This window comes from Petaurus breviceps, unplaced genomic scaffold (genome assembly GCF_028583685.1).
Source record: "Petaurus breviceps papuanus isolate PSGF00001 unplaced genomic scaffold, PetGlider_PUasm1.0 186, whole genome shotgun sequence".
In the NCBI taxonomy this organism is placed as follows: domain Eukaryota; kingdom Metazoa; phylum Chordata; class Mammalia; order Diprotodontia; family Petauridae; genus Petaurus; species Petaurus breviceps.
In genome coordinates, this window is record NW_027185798.1 from 56585410 (window position 1) to 56608486 (window position 23077).

General features: G+C 36.7%; 1 long non-coding RNA gene and 1 pseudogene across 2 annotated transcripts in view; both read right to left on the bottom strand.

Moving 5' to 3' along the window:
* LOC138162938 (uncharacterized) overlaps window positions 1-23077 on the bottom strand; it is a 1121756-nt gene that overhangs the window by 1039784 nt on the left and 58895 nt on the right. The window lies entirely within an intron of this gene.
* Window positions 8978-10816, bottom strand: LOC138162936 (cytochrome b5-like; annotated as a pseudogene).

A 23077-nucleotide genomic window follows, 5' to 3' on the forward strand; every position in this document is an offset into this window, starting at 1 on the left:
TTTTTGCATCTTGTGTTTCTTTTGAGAAGAAAGATAATTTTCAAATCTGCTTTGCTCATAGAGTACAACACTTTCTCTGTTGTGGGCATGCCATGCTGGCTAGTCCTAAATGAGATATCACATAATAAATTGAAAAAAAAATTTTAATTAATATTTTATTTTTGAAGGTTACATGCTGAAGCAATTTTAACTTTCATTTTTAAAACTTTGAAATCCAAATTCTTTCTCTTCCTTCCTTCCACTCAACCCCATTAAGAAGGCAGGCAATTCAATATAGGTTATACATAGTCATGCAAAACATACCCATAACAGTCATGTTGAGAAAGAAAACAGACAAAAAATACCTTCAAGAAAAATAAAGTTAAAAAAAAGGTTCATTCAGTATTCAGACACCATCAATTCCTCCTCCTGGGATGGATAATATTTTTCATTATAAGTTGTTCAGAATTGTCTTGTATCATTGTATTACTGTGCATAGCTAAGTTTTTCATAGCTGGTCAACTTACAATATTGTTCTTACTTTCTGCAAGTACATTTCACTTTGTATCAGCCCATGCAAGTCTTTCAGGTTTTTTCTGAGAGCATCTTGTTCATCATTTCTTATAATATAATAGTATTCCATCATAATCACATACCACAACTTGTTCAGCCATTTACTAATTGAAGAACTTCCTATCCAATTTTAAAGTTCCTAAGAGAGACTTTGAGAGTGTCCTTGTATACCTTTATCTGACCACCACGTGAGAACTTGTCCTAGGTGAGTTCTCCATAAAATTTTTGAAACATGTATGTTTGACATTTGAACAACATGGCCAGCCCATCAAAGTTGAGCTCTCTGCAATAGAGTTTGAATATTTGTCAGTTTAGTTTGAAAAGGGACCTTACTAAGATGGCAGAATAGAGGCAGGAACTTGTTTAAGCTCCTGCACCAATCATCTCCAATACCTGTAAAATATGAGTCTAAACAAATTTTAGAGTTACAGAACCCACAACGTGACAAACAAATCTCCCACTGAAGTCAGCCTGGGAGGCTGACAGGAATGGTATATTACACTGGGGTGGGAGCTCAGAAATCATCCATGAGCCACACAGGCTCATACCCAGGGCAGCCCCAATCAGTGGCACAGACCAGCCACAGCAAACTTCAGGAGAGTGACTCACAAGCAGTTGTGGTAGTTTCCAGATTCTCAACCTATAAATGCCAAAGAGAAAGTGAAAGGTCAGTAGGAAACTCTGTTGGAACTGGGTGGAGAAGAGAACAGTCTGGCACCTTTCCTCAGGGCAAGAGTTGGTGAAGACTTGGTGGCTGCTGCTGTGTGGGTGCCTCCTGTGCTCCTGGCCTGCAGATCATAGGAGGACCAAGCAAACATTCAGAGAGTAATCTTTTCTGCTTTGACATGCTTAGATCTGGGTCACAGTCTTGGGTGGTGGTCTGAGGATGAGGAACAGCAGTGTGCCAGAGCTTGTGGTAGCTGTGGAGAGGGAGTTCTCCTCGTAGTTCTGGCAACATTTGTGAAAATCCTAGTAATTTGGGACATGGCTCTCTGCAATCTGGAAGCAAAGAGCTCAAAAGTCAAGTAATTGACTGGCAATATGAGCAAGAAGAAGAGGCAAAATCAGACCATAGAATCCTTTTTTGGGGGACAAAAAGGACCAAAACATGAAACCAGAAGAAGACAACAAAATCAAAACTCCTGCATCAAAATCTTTCAAGAAAAATATGAATTAGTTACAGGCCATGGAGGAGCTCAAGAAGTATTTTGAAAATCAAGTAACAGAAGTAGAGGAAAAATTGGGAAGAGAAATGAGAATGATGAAAGAAAATCATGGAAAGCAAGTCAACATCTTATTAAAGGAGACTTCCAAAAATACTGAAGAAACAACAACTTAAAATATAAACTAAATCAAATGGCAAAAGAGGTCCAAAAAGCCAATGAGTAGAAGAATGCCTTAAAAACTCAAACTGGCCAGATGGAAAAGGAATTGCACAAAGTCACTGAAGAGAATAATTCCTTCAAAATTAGATTGGAGCAATTGGAAGCTAATGAATTTATGAGAAATCAAGATACTATAAAACAGATTGAAAAAATATAAGGCAATGTGAAATATCTCATGGGAAAAACTACTGACCTGGAAAATAGATCCAGGAGATATAGTTCAAAAATTAGTGGACTACCTGAAAGCCATGATCAAAAAAAGAACTTAGAAATCATACTTCAAGAAATTCTCAAGGAAAATTGCCCTGATATTCTCGAACTAGAGGGCAAAATAGTAAATGAAAGAATTCACCAATTGCCTCTTGAAAAAGATTCCAAAAAGAAATGCCTGGGAATATCATAGCCAAATCCCAGAGTTCCCAGGTAAAGGAGAAAATATTACAATCTGTCAGGAAGAAACAATTTCAGTATTATGGAAAGACAATCAAGATAACATAAGACCTAGTAGCTTCTACCTCATGGGATTAAAGGGCTTGGAATATGATATTCTGGAGGTCAAAGGAGCTAGGATTAAAACCAAGAGTAACCTACCCAGCAAAATGGAGTATAAAGCTTTAGGGGAAAATATGGTCATTCAATTACCATATATTTCACAATATAACTACTATGGAATCATTTTGTATAACTACACTTGTACAAACTATACTGAATTGCTTGTCTTCCCAGTGGGGCTGGTGAGGAGGGAAGAAGGGAAAGAATCTGGAAATCAAAGTTTTAAAAACACATGATAAAAAACACCTTTTTTTACATGCAACTGGGAAATAAGATATACAGGCACTGGGGTATAGAAATCCATCTTCCCATACTAGAAAGCTAGGGGGTGGATGAAGGAGGATATGAGAGACCAGGGGGTATTCATTGGGCTCAGTATCTTGTGGTGGGGAGTAGGGGAAAGATGGTGAGAAAATTTGTAACTCAAAATCTTGAGGAAATGAATGTTTAAAATTAAAAATATATAAATACAAGTTCAATTACAAAAATAAATAACTTTCACAAAGTCCTCTATACATGTGAGATATCAGACCTTTATCAGAGAAAATGTCTATAACATTTATGCCAAATTTTCTGTTTTCCTCATAATCTTGGGTACAGTAGTTTTATTTATACATAATCTTTTTAATTTACTGTAATTAAAGTTATCCATTTTACATACCAAAAATAAACAATATTGCTGCCACCCACCACACAAAACCAATATTCAGGCCCCTAGTCCCCAACACAAGAAACCTAGAACAGTGTCTGTGCCCCAGAAGCAAAGATTATCTTTAAAAGCCATAAAAAGGTAAACAACATCAGCAAAAAAGCAACAAAGACAAACAATGACCATAGAAAAGTGTCTTGGTGACAGGGAAGATCAAAACACAAATTCAGGAGAGGACAACATTATCGATATATTCACACCCAAAACTTCAAAGGGCAGTATGAAGTGGTCCCAAGCCCAAGAGCTCAAGAATAATTTTTTTTATTTTTTTTATTTTTTTTCATTTTTCAAATGTTTATTAACTTCTGATTTACATCATTCATTTCTGCCAGATTTTGAGTTACAAATTTTCTCCCTACCCACTGCCCCAAAATAGCAGTCCTATAGGATATCCCCTCCTCTAACTTGCCTTATATACAGTAGGAGGGAAAAGGGGAAAGAAAAGGGAGGGGGGATAGAAGGGAGGGCATATTGAGGGAAGTGGTGGTCAAAAGCAAAACTTTAGTGAGGAAGGAAATGGAGAAGGGTAAAAGAAAAGCACAGATTATGTGGGAGGAATAGGTTGCAGAGAAAGACAAAGATAGTAATCATAACTGTAAATATGAAATGGGATGAAATTTCCAATAAAAAAGGAAGTGGATAACAGAATGGAATAAAAAAGCATAATCCTGCACTCTTTTTACAAGAAACACATTTTAAACAGACAGATATATACACAGGGTAATGGTAAAGGTTGAAGTAGAATATATTATAAAGTATAAAAAGCAGGGGTAGCAGTCTTGTTCTCAGACAAAGCAAAATAAAAAAATAGATCTAATTAAAAGAGATTAGGAATAAAACTTCATTCTGCTAAAAGGCACCATTAACAATGAAGTAATATGATTACTAAACAAATTCTTAGAGGAGAGGTTAAGGGAGTTATAGAAATCAACAGCCAAACTATACTAGTGGAGGACCTCAACCTCCCCCTCTCTGAACTAGATAAATATAACCGCAAAATAAACAAGAAAGAAGTTAAGGAACTGAATGGAATTTTTAAAATTTAGATATGGTAGTCTCCTATAAAAAAATGAATGGGCATAGAAAGGAATATACTTTTTTTTCTCAGTGATACATGGCACCTACAAAAAATTGACCATTTACTAGGGCATAAAAGCCTCATAATCCAGTGCAGAAAGATAGAAATATTAAATTCATAATTTTCAGATCATGATGTAATGAAAATTACTTGTAATAAAGGGCCATGGAAAGATAGACTAAAAATATTTGGAAAGAATAATCTAATCCTAAAGAAAGAGTGAGTCAGGTGGCTAGGTGGTACAGTGAATAGAGAACCAGCTCTGGAGTCAGAAGGACCTGAGTTCAAATATGACCTCAGACACGTAACACAAAAACTAGCCATGTGACCTTGGACATGTCACTTAATTCCAATTACCCTACCTTTCCCCCTCCAAAAAGTGAAAAAAAAAGAATGAGTGGGTCAAATAACAAATCATAGACACAATCAATAACTTCATACAAGAGAATGACAGTAATGCAACAAAATAACAAACAAAGCCAATACAACCAAGAATATATGTGTGTGTTTGTATGGAGGGACAGAGACAGAGAGAGAGAGAGAGAGAGAGAGAGAGAGAGAGAGAGAGAGAGAGAGAGAGAGAGAGAGAGAGAGAGAGAGGAATGAGAATTTATAAGAACACAATCACTCACCAATTGAAAAGTGGTCAAAGGATATGAAAAAGCAGTTTTCGGATGAAGAAATTAAAGCTATCTATAGTCATATGAAAAAATGCTCTAAATCATTATTATTTAGAGCAATAAAAATCAGAACTCTGAGGTAACCCATAACATATAACATATTGGCTAACATGACAAAACAGAAAATTTATAAATGCTGGAGAAGATTGGGAAAATTGGAACACTGTTACATTGCTAGTGGCATTGTGAGCTGAAGCAAACATTCTGGAGAGCAATTTGGAACTATGCCCAAAGGGTTATAAAAATGTGCATACCCTTTAACACAGCAATAACACTTCTAGGTCTGTATATCATAGAGATCATACAAATGGAAAAAGGACCCACATGTACAAAAATATTTATAGCAGCTCTTTTTGTGGTGGAAAAGAATTGGAAATTGAGGGGATGCCTATCAGATGGGGAATGACTGAACAAGTTATGGTATATTAATGTAATGGAATACAATTGTGCATAAGAAATGATGAACAGGCAGACTTCAGAAAATTCTGGAAAGACTTGAAAGAAGTGATGCTGAGTGAATTGAGCAGAACCAGGACAACCTTGTACACAGTAACAGTCACACTGTGTGATGACTAACTTTAATAGACATATCTCTTCTTATCAATGCTGGGTTCCAAGACAATTACAAAGGAATCATAATGGAATTTGATGTCTCCACCCAGAAAAAAGAATTATGAAGCCTGAATGCAGATTGAAACATAGTATAAGTTTTCTCTCTCTTTTTTTTGTTTTTCCTTGTGGTTTCACCCATTGCTTCTAATTCTTCTTTACAACATGAGTAATGTGAAAATAGGTACAATATGAATGCATACATAGAGCCTATATCAAATTAGATGCCATCTTTGGGTGCGAGGATGGGAGAGATGGGGAGAAAATATGGCATTCAAAATCTTATGGAACTAAATGTTGGAAACTAAAAATAAATATATTTTTTTAAAAAGAACCTTGCCAGCAATGCTAAATCAATGACTGTCACAGGACAATCTATTTTCTTTACCTTTATAGAGATTCACAATGAATGCATCCTTGAACTCCTGGGGGATTAACTTCTTTTGCCATAGAGCCTGGAAAATTTCAGTCAACTATTCTATGAGCAATGGAACATCACCTTGTAAGTCTCAAATGAAACAGAATCAGGACCAGGTATTTCACTACACAAAAGGAGACTAATGACTCTCAAAGCTTCTTCATTTATAATTTCAACTAAGGAGGGATTGACTTCAACCTGAGGTAAATGTTCAGTGACTTCAACATTGATTGAGGACAGTCTGCTGCAAATGTTATTGAAGTGTTCATCCCATCTTTCTAAGATCATGTCCTTATCACTAATCAATATGTCTCTATCAGCACTAAATAGTTTACATGCACCATGCCTTTGTCTAAAAAATAGTTTTCAGTGCATCATAATAGCATTTTGGATTATTATCAACATAAAACTGAATCTCAACTTCCCTCTTACTGAGCCAAGAATCCTGCATCTCTCTATTCTTTGCTTGTGCTTTACTTTCAATGGAGTTAAATGATGCTTTCTGAGGGATGGATGTACCATCCCCTTGGTAAACCCTGTGGAGTTCTTGGTTTTATTTTTTGTTTAGCACCTCCTGAATTTCCCCATTATTTCTGTCAAACTTGATGTTTGTGAGTGTTCTGACCCATATGAGCAAATGCAGTGCTGAACACCAAATCTCTGAAAGCTCTCCACTCCTTTTCTGCTCCATTGTTGATAAATGTGTGTTGGCTCAATTTTTCTTCCAATTTAACAACACACTGTTCCTGATCAGTATAGAATTCTAATCTGCTGACCTTAAATCTTCTGGTAGCCATTTTGCCTTGGGGCTGGTACTTTTGTTGAATGTGAATATTTATCTTGGAGAGTATAGGTCTATGATCAGTTCAGTACTTTGTATCATTACTCTCACATCATGTCTATCTCTTCTCCTTAAAATCACCTAATCTATTAAATACCAATGTTTGATGGGACGGTGCATCCATGAAGTTTTGTTGCACTTAAGCAAATGGAAGAAAGACAGTGTTGGTGATGAAAAGATCAGAAGATGTCCAAGTATTCAGTCATAAGCAACCATTGCTGTTGCTGTTTCCATCTTCATTCCTCATAAGGACTCCCTGCCATGTCTGGTAGTCTGAACCTATTCTAGTATTAAAGTCACCCAGAATTATATACTTATTCCCTTTTGGCACACTGATGACAAGGGTCTTCAGATTTTCATAAAATGTTTCTTTGATCTAATCAGGGTTCATCATGATGGAAGCATAGTCACTGATGGTGATGGCGTGGCATTTCCCTACAAGTGTCAATTGTATTGTCATAAGCCTGTTATTCACTCCTTTTGGTAGGCATGCAAACTTGTTGACTAGATTAATTTTGATTGCAACCCCTACACCAGCTACATCTCCTTTTTATTGCAACCACTCCAGAAAAATGTGTATCCAGCTCCAATTTCAGTAACCTGGCCTTCCTTTATCAGACTTGTTTCACTTAGGGCTGCTATTTGGATGCGATACCTTTTGAAATCTCTCACAAGAGCTATTTGTCTTTCAGGGCTACTAGATTTTGCACGGTCTATATGTGTGTGTGTGTGTGTGTGTGTGTGTGCATATACCATGTACCAATGGTGAGTGAAATAATATTTGAAAAAATTTTTATATATTTGTGTGTGTGTGTTTATCACAGAGCAAGTTGCTCACCTGCCATGGTAATCAAGTCAGCATCGGGTGAGCAAACAAATTTTAGGGCACCTTCTCTAGCCTCTTCCTCACAACAGGAGGTGAGCGGTGCAATGCTCAAAAGACAGCTCAGACACCCAGGGTGCTGCTGAATCCCACTGATGCTTCCAGTGAGAAGATGATGCTTTGGCTTAGGCTGCCTATGTCCTGGGTTTTGACTACAGCTCCCAGTGTATCCACACCCACTGCTTCATCACTTGCCTATCACCACAGGACTTTGAGATGGGTAAAAATGGTAAAATGGGTGGTCTTGATTAATGTCTAAATTGGATTTAAGTGAGACAGAGTCACATGAAGTCATTAATTTCACTCTCTATTCCAGAGCCATCACAGTAATGACAGGACAGAGTCAATATGGCAGGTGATGGCTCAAAATGTAAGACACACTGGTATCTAAGTGCTCCACAGCACTTGCCTCAGTTACCTTCATGACCTTTGGAACAATTGTTCTAATCTACCTATTCCACCAGGTGGAATATTCACATGTGTGGGTCAGATACTCCCCTAACTCACCAAAGGGTTTGAAAATCCTTGGTTACCCTCAACCTGGTTCAGCCTGCCTGCCAAAATAGTTTACTAGGTTGTGGCCACTGTACATGCTACAGCTTCTTGGAGTGATAGGTAAGAGCTAGGTGGATCAAGTAGACATCTAAGGTGGAAGCAGCTTTAAAAAGTGCTCCCACACACACCATAGAGGCCAAAGAAAAGACAAAAAGATTGAGAAAGGAGCAGAACAACTTTGAAAGTAATGAATAGAATTTGTTATGTACTTTTTTTCCCCTTAATCAAGGAATATGAAATAGAGATTCAAAGTTTCACATGGAAATTTTGTTTTCTCTCCTGCTGTGTGAAGGTACATGTTGCTTCTTTTTGTGTTTAATTTAAAAAAAAAGGAAAAAGAAAATTCAGGTTAAGTGCAATGAAATTGACCCTCATTTCCCAAGTTGCTAGCTCCCCAATGAATAAGTTTGCATTTACTTTGAATATGTTTTATCATTACCCATCTGTGTTCTTATTGTCACCCCCACCCCCCAATGGAAGTTGAGCTCCTTGTGGATGGGTTGTTTTTTGTACTTTTATCCCCCGTGCTTTATGATGTTTGACACATAGTAGGTGTTTAATAAATGCTTGTTGAAAAAATGAATTTAAGGTTTGAAAGAATTAAAAACTCTGGTCAATGAAAACTCACCCACAGTTTAGAAGAACTAATGATAAAGTGTGGTGTTCACCCAATGACAGAGAGATTATGGAAGGAAATTGCAGAATGAGACTTAAATTTTCTTTTTTTTTTCTTCCAGGCTCATGTTTATTCAGAAGTTGAACAAAAAATTTTTCTGCAAGGTAATTTTGTATTTTTGGCACCATAGTTCACCATATCCCACTTCTCCCTACCCACTTTCATCCTAAATGTCCTTTTCGGTTACAGATAAAACAGTGGGCCTTTCTCCTTAACCTTAGGCCCTGATTATGCACTGTGAGTGTATGCGTATGTTTGAATTGACAGTGGCAGAATGGTAAACATAATGGTTATACAATTGATATCAACAGAATTTTTAGAGGAAAAAAATCAGCCTTTTTAATGTGTATTAGTGGTTTTTCATGTACATGCTGCTTGATTAATATATCAAGAGTTTGAAAATGCATGATCACATTCATTATGACAGTTTACATTTTAAACATTCACTCCCCCACCATGTCATCAAACAACTAAACTTTCCAAGAGGAAGGCCAGAGAATAAAGGCTATAGACATAATGGAAGAAGTCGAAAGGGTTTTTCCATGAGGGGAAAAATGGACACACATGTATGAACATAATTTGTCATTAATTAGCTTGCAGTGAGTTCCTTAAAAAAAAAAAACTATCTAAACATCACAAAGGATGCCTTTCAGTCCTTCTTAATAGAAATTTGAGAAACAGTGGCCCTCCTAAAAGGAGTGAGTGCCAACAAAGTTTTTGTCTTCCAAAAAGATTCCTCCCCACTCCCACTCCAGGAACCAGAGCGTTAATTCCAGGCTGAGAACTGGGGAAGGAGGGATAGGTCTCATTTTATGGATAGATACAATATGTTCCTTGATCAATGTCAGTTTTTTCTGGACATTTTCCCTTCTTACCATTACTATCTATACCAAAACAGTTATTAGAAGCATTCAAATTATGACCATTGTGCTTCTTGACATCCTGAAAAGGAAACCGACGAAAAAAGTGCCACAATGGGTAATTGTATTAGAGATAATGTCATAGTAGACAGAAGCCAAAAACCTCCTTAGAGTCAAGAATCAACATTGACTGCTTGGATCTAAATAGTCTGCTGAAGGGCTTATTTTAAAAGCTTCTGAGTATCAAAGAATGATTTTATGCAAACACACAAATAGATGCAGAAAACTGTAAAGATTATACAATAATTATAGCAGCTGTTTTTTGTTATGTAAAGAATAAAGTAGTGATAGAGCATCAAAAAGAGAAACTAAACTTTAAAAATAATTTGAATGAAAAGGCACACCCTATAGAAAAGTGTTCAGGAGGATAATTCACTTTTTGGATGTCAGGAGGTGAAGGGGTAGGAAATGGACACTTTAAAGTTCTCTTTGCAAATGAAGTTGGTTTCTGTCAGGCAAAGTGGACAGTGACAACTGGCTTCTTTATATCCTGGTTTAAGTCAGTCTCTTCTTTTATTGGCTTTTTAAAAAATGTGATTAGTACTATGACATGTAGATCGATACATCAAGGCCACAAGTGCATAGATTGCTGGGATCACCCAACTGGTCCACCAACTGCTATTATTATCAAGAGTAGTAATGAGAGTATCTGAAGGTTTCTTTCTTTTGTGTCTGTCATCTGGATGAAGTTCCCCAATGATATACGTCTTGGATAATTCTCAGGCATCTGTGGAATGCCCAACATCCTCAAAGTTTTCAGTTGCATCACCTCCAGCTTGCTCTCTCAGAACTTCTTCTCCACCAGGATGCTCCTCCAGGAATTTGGTCAGATCGTAGACTTTGTAGTGCAGGATGAGCCAGGTGCTCTTGCTGTTGTTGTGCTTCTGGATCTCTTCCAGTGTGTGGTACTTCACCTTCTGGTCTGACTGCTCTGCCATCGCAGCCCACGGACAGATCCTGCAGCATTTCAGGGGAGCAACAGCTCAGCCGGAGGCTCATACAATTCTGACCCTGGACATTCTCCCAACTCCCCAAGTCGGTCTAGAGACTTAAATTTTCATACAACAAAAAAGTATGGGAATTTGTTTTGCTGAATTATGCATATTTGTTCATTTTTTTTCAGTCTACCAGAGGGAGTTGAGAGAAAGGGGAGGTGTAAAAATAGGGCTTCCAACAAAAAAGAGAAATGAAATAAAAGAAGGTCATTGAAAAATTTTTTAATCCATGGAAGAAAACAGAAGCAAGGTTAAAATAAGTCACAAATAAGTAGGACAACATTGAAAGTTATATTTTTAATTTATCTTAAACTCAAAAAGAAAAGTAAACTCAACATAACAGAGATTTGTGGTTTCATGTATAATCCTCATTTTCTGTTCTATTTTATAGCTTGAAGTCCTCATTTTACTGGTGTTTGCTAAAGTCAGAATAAAAATAAATTTAAAAGAAATTTTATAAGACTAAAACTGGAATATCAATACAGGCATTTTATAAATGTGTTACAATTCCATTTGCATTTTGTTCAATGTATCAGATATAAAGAAATAATAATATTCTTGAAAATTAAAGAGCACTTAGAAGTTATTTAATGCTACTCTGATATTTATGTTTCTTCATTCAACAAGCACCTATTAAGACTCCACTATAAGTCAGGAAGTATGTTCTAGGGACAAAGACAATAGAACTGTCCCTTTCTTCAGAAAGTTTATATTCTATTGGAAACAGAAAATGTATACTTATGGGCTCCTTTATCTCCCATTTAGCAATAGCAACTATAACCACAAAGTCATATCTCTCTCTGTGTCTCTGTTCAGTTTTTCCCCCATTATCTTTGGTACGTGATTGCTGTGTGATCCAATTATAGAAGGGTGAAGTACAGAAATCCATAAGTACCTTCAGAAGTCACAATGGAAGTCAGAACTGAATGATAGATTTAGCAGTGTCCATGATCATGCTACTATCCAATTGAGGTGGTTGTGGCTACAGAGAGATTTAGAGGTATAGTTGCCAAGAACAAAGGCTTCTTCAGAGGGCATGACCTCTCAGAGTAGAGAAAAATGCTGTAATGGGAATCTGAAGATCTTCCCTGCCCCTTGGTCCCTTAATAGGCTTAAGTGAATCTGAGAACCTTCCCTGATTTGAAAATATACTCTGCCCCCTAATAGGCTGAATGCGGTCACATGGAGCCTGTAGCAGGAGGCTTGTTTTTCAAGAATGCCAACGCATTTCTACTTTATGATTGGGCAATGGGTCAAGAGGGTTGTGACATTATCTGACCCAGGAGAAGGCTATATGTACGTGAGGTTTTGCTTTGGGGCTCACTTTTCACTTTGGGAAGAGTTGTGCGATTTATCCAGACTCTGGGAAGGCATTGAGCCCCCTCTTTGAACATTTTTGATTTGATTGAGCTTTGAAAACCCAGATGTTGGTGCTTCCCTCTCTGGTCACTAACTAGGTATGGATGTAATGGTCGTACAGCTGGAAGCCCTGTCTGCTGAACTGTGTTATTTTCTGTTGTAACTTCTGTTTGTATTCTCTGAAGATCAGGGTGCCGACTTTTCCCCCTGAACAAAGTAAATGATATATGTTTGATTGATTAAAGTAAGATTGTTAACCCATTTTGAGTTCCTTTCCTTTAGAAAAGCATATCTAAGAACCTGTGCTAGCAGCCATCCTGGGTATGATAGGGTGCTTGCTACTAAAAATTCTGACCATGGGATTTACAAAAGCATCAATCCTTTAATAAAGTTATATCTGGATGGCTAATGAAGGTTATATCAGTGGGAACTCGGAAGAGAAGCAGAGAAACAGAGTAACTTCAAGGTTACCCTTTCAGTACCAAGAATAGTAATTAGCCTTCTCAGTGTCCAAGCCAGGCATTGTAAGTGAGAGTGGGAGAATAAGAGAGGGTGATATATGAATAAATTAAAAAATACATAGAAACATTATAAAGGCCCAGCAATTCTAGAAAGCAGTTTGGAAGTACACTAAGGAGACGAATAAAATGTTAATACCATTTGATTGAGAAAAATGAACTGCTAGGCATATATTCCAAGGAGGTCAATGATTAAAAGCAAGATCAGATATATAGAAAAATATAGCAGCACATTCATAGTAACAAAGAATTGGAAACAACGTGGATATCTCTTAATAAGAGATTGGCTAAACAAGAGTTCATGAATGTAGTCATATATTACTATGCTCATAGAACAATGAATATAATGAATACAGAGAAGCATGGGAAGTCTCATGAACTAATGAAAATTGAAGTAAGCTGAACCAGGAAAATTACTTGTTTATGTTTGATAAATAATAAACATGCTTAGATCTTAAATTTTCTACATCGTTAGTCAATTGCATAATGAAAGAATCAAGAACCTTGGCCTGTAGTTGGAAGGAATATTAGGAATTATGAAGTCTAGCATCCTCCTCTTACAAATGAGGAAACCAAGGTCCTGAGATATAAAGTGGACTGCTCAGTCCCATGTTTTTAACTATTACATCAACTTGTGTCTTCCTAAATCAAAGTCGAGTTTTCTATTTTAATGTGCGACTATATAGAGAGAAAATATTTCCATTAAAGAACAACCTGTCTCCCAATAATACAGTCATAGGGGATGTCTTTGATGTGTATAAAAATTGTTTCATGAAGTTTTTGTATAGATAAGAAAAGAGGCATAAGGGTCTCTAGCTTGGAGTGTGTGTGTGTGTGTGTGTGTGTGTGTGTGCATGCCTAGTCCTGAGGAAATCACTTTACACATAGTATTACCTTACTGAATGCATATACGTATAGGCTGCAACCAATTTTATATGTTAAAATATAACTAATTTAATTTTATAATGTTCTTTGCAGGCATATCCAATGGCTAATATCCATTGTTTTCTTTAGAAATTTTTTCAAAAATATAGACTAAAGATCTGTGCAATGGCCTAAACTTTGAGATCTCTCATTGTTTTCTATTAAACCATGTTTGTCAACATACTTTTTTTATCATATTCCCCTATGCTCACCTTTGCAATGAAGTCAGCGAATATCAAAGTATGTGTTGATCTAAATTAGAAAGTTTTAGTGAGTTCTTTGTGGAATTACTTTACTACACTTTTCTTGTATAAATTATATATCTAAGCTATAGTTATTTTCATGAAGACATTTTTGCAAATTTTTATCCTAGGCATGAGAATACAAGATGGTCAAATGGCCATGAAATGGCATTTAAGCAAATTCAATTATTTGTTTCTCTAAGGAGAATGTATGTAAACTTTCTATAATGTTTATCTTCTAGTTTAATTTATACTAAAAATTTTAAGAATGATATATATTGTTTTTAAAGCAATAGGGGTTAAGTAACTTGCTCAAGGTTACACGGCCAGTTATTTCTGGGTGTGGTGCTGAGTATCTGAGCCCAGATTCGATCCCCAGGTCATCCTGACACTGGAGCCAATGCTCTTACTTGCTGAGCCACCTGGCCGCCTCTAAGCAATTGGGGTTAAGTAACTTGCTCAAGGTTACACGTCCAGTTATTTCTGGGTGTGGTGCTGAGTATCTGAGCCCAGATTCGATCCCCAGGTCATCCCGACACTGGAGCCAATGCTCTTACTCGCTGAGCCACCTGGCCGCCTCTAAGCAATTGGGGTTAAGTAACTTGCTCAAGGTTACACAGCCAGGTGTTTCTGGGTGGGTGCTAAGTGTCTGAGCCCGGATTCGATCTCCAGGTCTTCTCAACACTGGAGCCGGTGCTCTTACTCACTGTGCTACCTGGCCGCCCCAGAATGATATAATTTAGGGGGTGGCCAGGTGGCACAGTAAGAGCACTGCCCCCAGCATTGGGAGATCTGGGATCAGTTCCGGCCTCAGATATTTGGCACCCACACAAAATAACTGGCAGTGTAACCTTGAGCAAGTTACTTAACCCCAGTTGCTTTAAAAAAAAAAAGAATAATATAATTTAGTTTATTTAGCAGCCTATCTATCCCTTTCTGTATCTTTAGTTGAGCATATTGATATGTATGGTACTGACATCTAAGTTAATGTTTTAGATGATCTTATAATTCATTCTTACTACTGTCTATCCCCTTTTCCATTACTTTGATACCATTACTCCATAGGAGGTCCACACAGAATGAAAAGACTTTAAAAAATTCATGTGATAAATCTTTCTTTACTTAAAATTATCTTTAAAAATAAGACAGAGACTATTGATAGACAGAGGCTGAAGCATTTCCAGTACTGTAGAACCTATTAGAGCTTAAACACTATTGGTATAACCTTTGAGAACCCAAAGTCACCTCCTTATCACAATAAGGCAGAAAAAAATAACTTTCTGAGTTCAGTTGGTGAGATAAAGAATAGATAATAATACAGTGTGAATTTGGAACTGATTGAATGTCATTTCAAAAAAGTAGTTGTTCATTCAATGCCAACTTGAAGTCTTTAGTTGAGTTTTCCATGGCACTGTGTTTAGTTTTGTGACATTTATCATTTTTAGTCAATAATTCAGATAAAGGCAGAGATGTAATGCCCATCAAATTTGGAGATGATGTGATGCTAAGAGCTAACATTAGATAACACAATCAAGATCTGCAAGAATATTAATTCAAGGTTGAGGAACCTGTGGCCTTGAAGCCACAAGTGCCCCCTATGTCTTCAAGCATGGCCCTTTGACTGAGTCCAAATTTCACAGTTCAAATCCTTTTATTTCATTATATATTAAACTTTTGTGAAGTTTGAATTTAGTCAAAGGGTTGCACTTGAGGACTTCAAGAGCCATATATGGCCTCAAGGCCACAAGTTCCCACTCATGCTATCTATTATAGTATTGGCCTGAAATTAATAAGATGTGATGGAACAGAGATTAATGTAAAGTCTTACATTTGCAAACAAAATATAAACTTGATAAGTGATGTATAGTTAACTGGTAGTTCTAAAAAACTATAAGATTTAAAGGGTTTAATGGGATATAGATCAATATGAGTAAGTATTGTGAATTGACAGCCAGAGACAAATTCTAATGCAAACTCAGTCTACATAAAGATACCTGTGGTTTTGAAGATCAAGGAAGACTGGACTAAGGAGTGGCTGACTATCCCCTTCCCTTGTCAGGTCAAATCTGAGGCATTGAGTTTCTTTCTGGGCATCATAGTTTAGAAATGGCATTGATATGCTGAAATATGTCCAGAATACAACAGCCAGTTTGATGAAAAGTCATGTGTACATTTATATAAATATCAGTTGAAGAATCTTGGCATTGTTCAGCTGGATCAAAGAAAATTCAATATAGGGGAGAGGCTGAATTATACTCTCGTCAAGTCTTTACAGGGCATTCATGTGGATGAAGACTTAGACTTTCAGGAGGATGGAACCAGCATGAATAGGAAGAAATTGAAAAGAGGCAAATATGTTTCATATTAAAGATTAGTGTTTGATCAAGGCATATGTATAGCCTACATATATTCTTATGAACACAACATAAAATTGCATATTGAAAAGTATTAAATGATGGAGTTAGCTGATTTATTATACTAATTAGCATTTGGCTAATTGTACATAATGGCAGAAAGACAAACTTAGAGATGAACCATCAGGAAAATGAAGAACATCACAGTTCATACTTCCATACTCTGTTGCCTTTAATAAAAGATGACATCTTAAGAAAATGTTCCCATGAAGTAACAGAGCACTGAACAAGGAGCTCTGATCTTTATTTTATTGACATAAAAGAGAAAAGAGATAGTCTGATCATGAAGAATCAGCATTCTGATACATTTAATTCAATACAAAAGATAGCATAATTTACTCAGTATTAAAATTTCCCAGAAAAAAAAATGTCTCCTAGAAATTGTCAGGTGTCCTCGTACCAGGAAATGTGTTTGCAGGAATGATAACGATAGTACTTTTGCTATTCTTGAAGCAAAATTACAAATATATATATAGGATAGTGCATATTGTTTTACCTAGAATATATTTCATTTTAGCAATAATGCTTTTTATTCTGGCAGTCTGTGGCTATACATAGAACCAAAATATAATATTTCACTTACTGCAATATTTTACCATATGGTACATCTTTCTGAAATGGCTGGATCATAAAAGAGAATGCTGACATCCTATAATGCAAAATGTCAAGTTATTCTCATGTTTCTTTAGGCATCCATCAACACAAAGATAATGAGAGAACTATAATGGTAATGTTAAAAGACAGAAAAATTGGAACATGTGAAGCATCTATTATAAAAATTAAATGAATTGGAAAACAAGAAATTGTAAGAATCTTTTTACTTAATATTCCCTCACCTGCCATGCACATCAGTAGCACTTCTACATAGCAATAATAAAATCCAGCAAGAAGTAACAAAAAGAAAAATTTCATTAAAAATATAAAATGAGTAAAGCATCTATAAATAAATCTATAAAGGCCAACTTGAGGTTTCCCCTTAGGGAATAGGATAATTCTTATAGAGGTTAGAGGATGACAAGACCAGAAAAAGAGAGCAAGTACACAGGGACCTCAGCAGGAGACTGGGTGGCCACTGCTACAACCAGCAACTTTTTCTTGTTTTTCAGTCATTTCAGGTGTGTCTGACTCTTTGCAACCCTATTCTGAGGTTTTCTTGGCAAAGATACTGGAGTGGTTTGCCATTTCCTTCTCCAGCTCATTTTAGAGATGAGAAACTGAGGTGAAGAGCGTTAGGTGACTTGCTCAGGGTCACACAGCTAGTATTGTGGGGCGTTGGATTTGAATTCAAGAAGATGAGTCCTCCAGATTCCAAGCCCCATATTCTATCCACTGTGTCCCCTACAACAGGGATTAAGAAAACTGCCTTAGGGGTGGCCAGGTGGCATAGTGAGTGAGAACACCAGCCCCAGAGTCAAGATGAGCTGGAATCGAATCCGGCCTCTGATACTTAGCACCACACCCAGAAATAACTGGCTGTGTAACCTTGAGCAAGTTACTTAACCCCAACTGCTTTAAATGAAAAAAAAAAGACTGCCTCAAAGAAACAATGAGGAGAGTCTAATTGTTTTGAAGAATCCCAGGAAAGAGCCTCAGCCAACCTAAACAACAAAGCTGGAGACTAGCTGAATGGCACATCACATTTCTCAGGCATTAGATTGCTCCTTCATCAAGGGATGACCAATTAGTGGGCTTGTTTTTTTTTCTTACATCAAAAAACACCATATTTGAAATACTATCTTCAAGGACACTTCAATAAATTTTAGCTTCTTCATTACTAATTTCACACTGCTGTCAAGAAAGTTCTCTTTGGGTGGAGCCAAGATGATGCAGTAGAAACAGGACTTCCATGTGGCTCCCACTTCTACCTCCTCCAATTCATGTAAAAAATGGCTCTAAACAAACTTTGGAGCTACAGAAGTCACAGAGAGAAGCTAACTTCCTGCTGAAGAGAGCCCAGCAGGCCAGCAGGAAATGGCCAGAGCAGTTCTCTGTGAACCCAGCCCAGCCCCATGTGAGCTGGAATTATGTGGTATTGTGACATAGGAAGGAGAAAGAGAAGGAGAAGGAATTGAGCTTATATAGGATAAAATAGGATAAGGACATGGTGAAAGTGAGCTGAGGAACTTTGTATCCAGAGATTGAAATTAGAAAGGAGAAATTTGAAGATATTTGAATAAGTTGGAGGGGGATAATAATAGCTAGCATTTATATAGGACTTTTTCCAGAGCATTTTTCAAATGTTATTTGATTTGATCATCAAAATAATCTTGTGAAGAAAGTTCTTTTATGGTCCTCGTTTTACAGATGAGGAAACTTAGGGTGAGAGTTTCAGAGGCACACAGATGGTAAAAGATTGGGGAACAATTTGAGTTCAGGTCTTCCTGAGAGGGACTCAGTCTAATCAGTCAATAAACATTTATTAACTGCCTAGTCTGTGCCTGGGAACTATGCTAAGCACTGGAGAAAGAAAAGAGAAAAAAGGCAGTTACTTCCCTCAAGAAACTCAAAATCTAATGGAGCAAGTGAACAATTGAGTACAAACAAGGTGCATACAGGAAAAGTAGCAAATAAACAACAGAGGAAAGGCAATGAAATTAAGAGAGATTGGAAAAGACATCTTGTAGAAGGTGGGGTTTTATTTGAGACTTGAAGGAGACTAAGGAATCCAGGAGTTAGAGATCAAGAAGGAGAGCATGTCAGGTATAGGGGATAGACAGAGAGATGTCTAGAGACAAAAGATGGATTATTTTGTTCATTGAACATCAAGGTGACCAGTATCACTAAATGAAAGAATACATGTCATAGATTAAGGTATAAAAAGCCTGGAAAGGTACTGTCATGTGTTAAATTTAACAAAAATGTAAACTGAGGCAATTCTCCAAGAAATATAATTTATTAATAGGAAACCAAACCAATTAATAAAGGATGGGTCAAATGGGACTGAACAAAAGACCCTGAATTGAAGATGTAACTTATTTTAATAAACATAGAACAAAAATCATATGATCTACCAGAACCACAAAGGTGAAGGATAATTATTGTTTACATCAAAGAAAATGGGTTTAGCTCTCATATGGGATGAAGACCACCTCTCTCTGTCTCTAAGGAATGCTTTGTGAATTTATGTATCCCAGCCATATCCTGAGGTCACTGATAAGGCCTCCGGCATATATATGAACTGGCACCAGGGGTCTTGGATAAGACCATCTTTTTTTTAAGATTAGACATTAGTCTAATAGGTCCAGCTTTTCAAAGATACAAACCATGTGGTAAATTCTGAGCTAATGTTTTTACAGTATTTAGAACAGAGTTGTCCTTTAACTAACAATGATTATGGGAAACCTTAAGCCTTTGCTATCTAAATTCGGAGAGAGAGAGAGAGAGAGAGAGAGAGAGAGAGAGAGAGAGAGAGAGAGAGAGAGAGAGAGAGAGAGAGAACTGGACTTTTGCACATGTGAGCTTCTTCAGACACAAGATGAGACTTTAGGTTCATTACATAGAATACAGAATATCATTACAAAATAGTCACTTATAGAGTAAAATCAAATATAAAATGATGGATCAAGAATTAATTGTCTCAATTGAATATGGACTACTAGGTCATGAAGAGTTTGGGATGCCAATCAGAGGATTTTATATTTTATCCTATCAGTGACAGGAAGTTATTGGAATTTTTGAATAGAGGGTTACATGGTCAGATCTACATTTTAGGCAAATCTCTTTGGTAGCTGAATGAGGGATGGGTTAGAACTAGGAGATATTTGAAACAGGCAGATTAATTAACAGACTATTGCAATAATCCAAGAGTAAGGTGATGAAGGCCTACACAAGAAGTGTGGCAGTATCAGGAGAAAGAAGGAGGAAGTGTTACAGGAATTGAATCAAAAAGCCTTGGATGTGGCAGATGAGAGAAAGTGAGGTGTCAAGGATGATACCTAAATTGTGAGCCTGAGGGATTTGAAGGGAGGAAAATTTTATGGGGGAAAGCCAAATTCAGTTTTGGATGAGTTGAGTTTAAGATGTCATTTGGCATATAACTTGAATTATCTGAAAGGTATTTGTAGATGCAAGTTTGAAAGATCTCATGAAATTAAGGGCAGAATTTGTGAATCTGAGAATCATCAACAAAATGATGTTAATTAAATCTATGAGCATTGAGGAGATTGACAGATGAAGTAGTTTAGAAGGAGAAAGAGTCCCAGAACAGAACCCCATGAGACACCAAGAGTTAGAGGTTATTACTTGGTTAAGCATCCAGCAAAGGAGACTCAGAAGGAGCAATCTAATAAGCAGGAGAACCAGGAGAGAGTCATGATCTAAAAACGTACCAAGAATAATATCAAGGAGAACAAAGCAACCGATAATGTCAGAGGCTGCAGATCCATCAAGAAGAATGAGGACTACGAAAAGGCCAGTGGATTTAGAGTAATAGAGTAAGAATTCCAAGTGGATTAAGCAGAATAACTAAACAAAATTCAAGAAAAAAAGATGCTTGGTAAGTCAAAGTAAATAAGAAATGGTAAGTAAAAGATTGGTAAAATAAAAGAGATTATAGGGGAAAAGTAATGATAATTGGAAGTGGTTCTAAAATTTTTTTTTTTACTCAAAGGTTATGAAAATGCATCAAGTTTATCAAATGTTTAAAGGTGGCAATTGATTATGATGAGTTGTTAAATACAAAAGATTTGGTTAGATAAATTGTTAATAAACACTAGAAGATTGAGAGAACAGCCTGAGGATCTTAAAGAGTATCACTAGACGAAAATTTTTTGCAGTGAATTTACTAAGTATAAGATGTTATTTGTTTTGCTACAACCAAGTTACTAATATGTATATTGAAAACTAATAATAGCCTTCCTCCAAGAAGAGAGCTAATGGAGCCATCTGCAAGGCCTGCTACAGGTGCCTTGGTGACTAGTGTGATACACTCCACGTCTGATCACCACTGAGAAATGATTATTAATAACCAATGATTTGGGAAAATTCAGATTTCATCCTTTTTCTTTTTTCCTCATTTCAAAATCTCAGTCTCTGACAGTTGAGTTAACCTGTCTATCCAGACAGGTGCGGCAGTAATTGTGTTCCACTCAGGTTTCAGTGCAGATAAGTTATTTGAATAGATAGCCAAAGGCTAGGGGTAACTTAAAAAGTACATGACATAATCAAAGTTCAGGTTCAGTCCTTCTCTGTAAAATTCATTCTCTTATTAATTGTTAACCAATAATTGCCATCCTCAAGAACACCTATTCTTCAAAGGGCATATAGACCATCAGCTGTGTACTATGATTATATTTGATCTAAGAGAGTGACAAACAAATGACCATAGTTTTGTTAAAATTCTAGTATTCTTTATAAAAGTATTAAATTGCTCAGAAATTATATCTCTCAAACCTTTTTAAATACCACACCACTCCGGTGAGACAGATATTTCCTGTAGATCCCCTAACTTGTCTTTGGCTGAAAAAATGGTTTCTTCTGATGTTTTGTTCGTTCTGCCCCATTAGGATTTGATTTGAATCATTATTGTAGAGTTGTTTGGAAGGAAATTTGGGAGAGTTCAGCTGATAGATTTTTTATTCACCATCTTGGCTCCCTTCTTCCCTTCCACTTCTTCTTGCCATAAAGTGTTCTTCCCTGACCTTGAATGTTGGCCCAGAAGTGTGTATAGTAAATAGAATCACCAAACAGTTACCCCTCCCTGCATCCTCTCTCTTTTGACCTAAGTGCTTCTCTGTGTCCTTGAACTATATAACCCAGAAATGGATATAGGCAATAGAATTGCAAAACCTTGGATTCTATATCCAGTGCTAGAACAGGGGTACCCTATCATCTCTTTCTGACCAGTTGATTATGTTCCTTTACTGTCTCTGACAGGAACTCCTGAAGCTGATGCTACTTCTGTCTCCAACACCTAGTCATACCACTGGTTTCTTCCCTTTGGGTTCTGAGTCAATCTCCTCCCCCATGTCATAAATCTTTCTTTCTGACCTCCTATATTATCTCGGACTGGAAGAATGTGTCAGTCTAACCATCTGTTGATTCTGTCACTCCAGAATGCAATTTGAGGTTTTATCTTAATGTTTTTTTGGAAGAGAATGTTGGGAGACCTTGATTTTCTTTATTCTGCTCATCTTGGTTCTGCCCCCTGCAAATATATTCTTAATAGTTTTTACTAAGCTTTTAGTGGTCCATCCCTGATCTGTCATTTTCATATTTTAATATCTTACCCAGAATTTAAAAATCCTTTTTTCAGATACCATCTTAACCAACTTCTCACTTCCTAAACATAGTTTATCTACAATATTCTTCAACTTTAGTGGGAAGTAGTGCAAAAAAAAATAGCATTGGTGTCTTCACTTTTTCACTCAGAGCTTTGCAATTTTTAAAAATACTTGCTATATTTCTTTTGGTAGTGAAATTTGAATCCATGTGAATCAGGAAGAGTAGATTGTATGCATTTTCATGCCATGTTTCTTGTTATTTCTTAGATACCTATCCTAGAAGGAAGACACTAAGCCTCACTGTTGCAGAATTAGTCATTAAAAAAAACAACAACTGAATCAGTACTTCAATTAGGTACTATTCTCCTCTTCTTTATCTTATTATTACTGAAAGATATCTCACTTGAACCTCTAACTTTTTATTCCTTGGAATATAAGCAACTGCAATTTCCTCACCTCCAAAAGCATCTGTCTTTCTCTTCTTCAAGGAAAAAAAGTGCTCTCTCTCTCTCTCTCTCTCTCTCTCTCTCTCTCTCTCTCTCTCTC